Genomic DNA, 5,209 nt, shown 5'->3' on the forward strand with positions numbered 1-5,209 from the left:
CTTTTCTTTCTTTCTTTTTTTTAAAGATTTTATTTATTTATTTGTGAGAGAGAGAGAGGGAGAGAGAACGAGCACAGGCAGACAGAATGGCAGGCAGAGGCAGAGGGAGAAGCAGGCTCCCTGCCGTGCAAGGAGCCTGATGTGGGACTCGATCCCAGGACACCGGGATCGTGACCTGAGCCGAAGGGCGTCCCCAACGTAATTTTTCTTGATTGGGACTGAAATTTATACTGCTTCAGAGGTTTCATACTTAAACTAAAATCTACCCAGGGTAAAGCTTGGTTCATAGATATTAAAGAAAGCCCTCCCTACTCCCATTTTATATATGCCATCAATGAAAAATTGTTGGCGCCTTTTCTAGACATCGCAGTGAGGTGGGGGCCATCCTAGGCAGATGGGTTATGACTTTTGGGATAAAAAAGACAAGTGATGAATCATAACTTCTAAGGGCAGATGCTCTGGAATCAGGAAAGCTTGGATCCCACCTCTGCAGCTGATTAGCTGTGGGACTTTGGTCATGTTACTTAACCTCTTCTCTAGGATTCAGTTTCTTCATCTTCAAAATTAAGATTCTACCTATTTGAGTTCTAAGGATGATCAAAGCAAATAGTATTTGTAATGCCTCGTTTCTAGGGATGCCAGCTATTTAGTAGGTGTGGTAGATTAATTGCAAAAATGACCAAGAGTCTACACTCTTTCCTGTGTCTACACCCTTTTAAAATAGGACTTTGATGTTTCTCCCATCAGGGTATAGAGCCTATTTTTCACATCTTGAATCTATGATGGTCTTTTGATTTATCTTAGCCAATGTAATAGAGTGATTTCAAGCCTAGACCATAAGAGTCATTACATTCTTTTCCTCTTCCTCTTGGACGTGTCTGACACGAGAATAAGCTTCACCTAGACTCCTAGAGGATGAAGGAGCACATGGGACTGATCTGAGTTGTCTCATGTAATCCCATCCTAGATCAGCTAGACCACTGCTTACTTATCAGTCCAAAGACTTGTCAAAACATAAGCTGGTTGTTGTTACTGTTTAAAGTGTAATTAATGTTCAATAATCTTCACATATTTAAAACTTGATGAATTTGTATGTGTAGTTATATGAAAACAATATATATACAGCAATGAAACCATGACCATAATCAAGATAATAAATATATCTGTCACTCCCCCAAAGTTTTTTTGTGCTTCTTTGTTGTCCCCATCCCCAGGCAATTCCTGATCAACTTCTGTCACTTTAGATACATAAGAATTTTCTAGAATTATATGTAAATGGAATTACAGAGTAAAAATACTATTTTTTTTTGTTGGCCTCTTTTACCCAGCATAATTATTTTGAGATTCGTCTGTAATTCCCTATGTATATTACCGAGTAGTAGTCCATCTTATGACATACTGTAATTGTTTATCCACTCACTTGAGATGGATATCTGGGTCATTTTCAGCTTTTAGCTATCGCAACTAAAACTACTACAAATATTTGCATATAAGTCTTTTTATGGATATATGCTTTAATTTCGTTGGGGAAATACCTATGACTAAAATGGCTAGATCAAATGGAAGGTGAATGCTTAACTTTTTAAGAAATTGTGTAACTATTTTCCAGTGTGGTTTTGTCATTTTACATTCCCATCAGCAATGATGTTTGTTTCATATTTTTGCCAACTCTTGATATAGTTAGGCCTTTTATTTTCAGCCATTCTAAAATGTATGTAGAAGTATTTCATTGTTATGTTAATTGATATTTCACTAATGGACTAATGATGTTGAGCATTTTTTATGTATTTATTTACCATTGGTATACGTGTCTATTCAAATACCTTGTCCATTTAAAATTTTTGATTGCTTATATTTTTATTTATTTTTGAGAGTTCTTAATATATTCTGCATATAAGTTCTTTCATTGGCTATATGGTTTGCAAAAATTTATTCCCAATGTGGGTCTTATCTTTCATCCTCTTAACAGTCTCCTTTGAAGAGTAGAATTTTCATGAGGTTCAATTTATCAGATTTTCCTTTTATAGGTAATACTCTTGGTGTCATATAAGAAGCCTTTATTTAATCCAAAATCATGAAGATTTTCTCCTCCATTTTCTTCTAGAACTTGTCTTGTTTTGTTTTACATTTTGAGTTAATTTTTATATATGGTACAAGACATCGGATGAAGTTCTCCTTCTTTCTTCCCAATTCTAATGACATATTTTGGAAAAAACTATACTTTATTTGCTGAATTGTCTATGCACCTTTGCTGAAAATCATATTTGATATATTTGTGAGTCTGTCTCTGGATTTTTTATTCTATTCCATTGCCTCTCTTTATACCAATGCTATACTATTTTGGTAGTAGCTTTATAATAAATCTTGAAATCAGGTAATAGGAATTCTTCTGTTTTGTTCTTTTTATAAGTTGTTTAGGTTATTCAAGAACCTTTGTATTTCTACATAAACTTTAGAGTAGATCTGTCAACTTCTACTAAAAAAGTTTGCTGGGTTTTTATTAGGATTGCATTGAACCTATAGACCAATTTAGGGAGAATTGACATCCTATCAATATTGAGTCTTCTGACCCATAGACATGTATTTCTATCTTTTTAGGCATCCTTTAGCTTCTCTGACAAGTGTTTTGTAGTTTTCAGTGTATAGGTCTGACATAACTTTTCTTGATTTTATTAATATTTTGCATTTTGATAATATAAATGATATTTTAACATTTCAATTTCTGATTATAAATTCCTACAATATAGGAACAGAATTAATTTTTGTATATTGATCTTTTATCCTGTAAACCTGTTAAGCCAGTTATTTGTTCCTGTAGCATTTCATATATTTCATCATATTTTCTACTTTTCTACTTTTTTACTACTCAGGCATTTTTACTTTTTCCTTTCCAATCCTACATGTCTTGTTTCTTTTTATTGTTTTATTTTACTAACAGGAATCTTCAGTGTAATGTTGTATACAGTATTAAAATGGACATCCTTGCCTTGTTTCTGATTTTAGGGGGAAAGCATTCAGTCTCTCTCCATTGAGTATTTGGATCTTGTAGGTTCTTCACAGGTACCTTTTATTAGGTTGAGAAAGTTACCTTCTATGTTTAGTTTGCTGAGAATCTTTAACTGAAATGATGCTATAAATATAAAATCATAAAAAAATTAAGAGAATAAGGATTGAAAAAGACAGCACGCTGTCACAAATCAAAAGAAAGCTGGGGTAGATATATTAATACTGAGGTTGATTTCAAAGCAAAGAATGTTATCAAGGATAAAGAGAAATCATATCATCATAATAAAAGAGAAGTCATCAAAAGGACATAATAATTGCTAACATTTATAGACATGACAGGACTTTGAAATTTTTGAAGCGAAAATTGATTAAGCTGTAAGGAGAAATAGACAAATCCACAATTAATAGTCAGAGTTTATATACCTTTACCAATAACTGAGAGTAACTACACAGAAAATCCTCAAGAAATAAGAGACTTAAAAGTACTATAAGCAACAAACAGTTAAAAAATCAAGTAAGCGGGGCGCCTGCGTGGCTCAGTGGGTTAAGCCTCTACCTTTATCTCGGGGTCCTGGGATCGAGCCCTGCATCGAGCCCTGCTTCCAGCTCTTGCTGGGTGGGGAGCCTGCTTCTCCTCACTCTGCCTGCCTCTCTGTCTGCTTGTGATCTCTCTCTCTGTCAAATAAATAAGTAAAAGCTTTTTTAAAAAAATCAAGTAAGCAAAAAGTTATTGTTACAAGAAAGTAGAATAGTGGTTTCTAGAAGCTGGGGGGAGGGGAAATGGGAATTGTTTAGTAGGTAGAGTTTCAGTTTTGCAAGATAAAAAGTTAAGGAGATTGGTTGCACAACAGTATAAATATACTTTTATTACTGAACTGTATACTTCGAAATGGTTAAGATGGTTAATTTTATGTTATGTGACTAAAAAATTTGACATCTGCTAATTAAGATTATAACCAATTTCCTATATAAAATGACTAATGCATACTATATGATCAAAAAAAGATGTAATTTTTACAGTAACACCTAGAAATAAGCATAACAAAATATATGCAGGTCTTTATAGGGAGAAGTATAAAACTTTATTGTGAGACATTAAAAAAAGACTTAAAGGATGGCATATATATCCTGTTTATGAACTAAAGATTTAAATATTTTTAAAAGGTCAGTTATCTCCAAACAGATGTATCCATTCAGTGCAATTAAAATCAAAATCCCAAAAGGTATTTTTTGAGGAATTTGGTCAGTTGATTCTAATACTTATATGTTGAGAAAAGAGCCATGAATAACCAAAAGATTCTTTAAAAAATAAGGTGATAGACTTGCTCTAGGAGAGCCTAAGAATTATTAAAGAGCTGGAGTAATTAAGTCAGTGTGGCATTAGTGTAGAAAAAACAAATCAACAAATGGGATTGAAAAAAAAATCTTATAGACATATTGACACTTGTTATATGACAAAGGATTCATTGCAAAACAGTAGGTAAAGGACAATCTTTTCAATTTTAGTATATGTGCTGCCGAAGCGAGCACAAAGGACAATCTTTTCAGTAAAGTTTGCTGTGACAAGTAAGTACCCATATGAAGAAAATAAAGTTGTATTCTTTTTTTTTTCCTGAATGCAGTAAGTTTTTATTATCGAGTGCAAAGCAGCACAGTGACAAAACCTAACACAAGGCTTCTTAAATTCCAATTTTTGCACAACAGTTAATTCCCCCTGAAGGGGGTGCACCCTTACTGGAAGTACTGCAATACCCGGTCGACGGTGGAGTGGACGGAGTATATAAGCTCCTATTCCATCTCCTAATTCCAAAATCCATTTAATATATTGTCCTCGAATAGAGGACATATCAGATATTAAACTGATAAGAACAGATACTATACTTGATCTTCGCTAAAAGGCCGAGGAGCGATACAAAAGTTGTATTCTTAAACAAACAATTTATTTTAGATGGAATAAGATCTATAAGGACAGACAAAACAAGAAAATCTTCTAGTGGACAATACAGATGAATGTATTAATGATCTTAGAGTACATAAAAGTTTCACTTAAGAGGACACAAAACTGGGGCGCCTGGGTGGCTCAGTGGGTTAAGCCGCTGCCTTCGGCTCAGATCATGATCTCAGGGTCCTGGGATCGAGTCCCACATCGGGCTCTCTGCTCAGCAGGGGGCCTGCTTCCTCCTCTCTCTCTGCCTGCCTCTCT

General features: G+C 34.2%; 1 non-coding gene across 1 annotated transcript; it reads right to left on the reverse strand.

Moving 5' to 3' along the window:
* Positions 1 to 4,724: 4,724 nt before the first annotated feature.
* Positions 4,725 to 4,917, reverse strand: LOC131826060 (U2 spliceosomal RNA). Its single transcript, XR_009351403.1, has one exon. It is a non-coding gene; the product is annotated as a U2 spliceosomal RNA (small nuclear RNA).
* Between the last annotated feature and the right edge of the window lie 292 nt (positions 4,918 to 5,209).

The sequence above is a fragment of the Mustela lutreola genome, chromosome 2 (genome assembly GCF_030435805.1).
Source record: "Mustela lutreola isolate mMusLut2 chromosome 2, mMusLut2.pri, whole genome shotgun sequence".
NCBI classification, from domain to species: Eukaryota; Metazoa; Chordata; class Mammalia; order Carnivora; family Mustelidae; genus Mustela; species Mustela lutreola.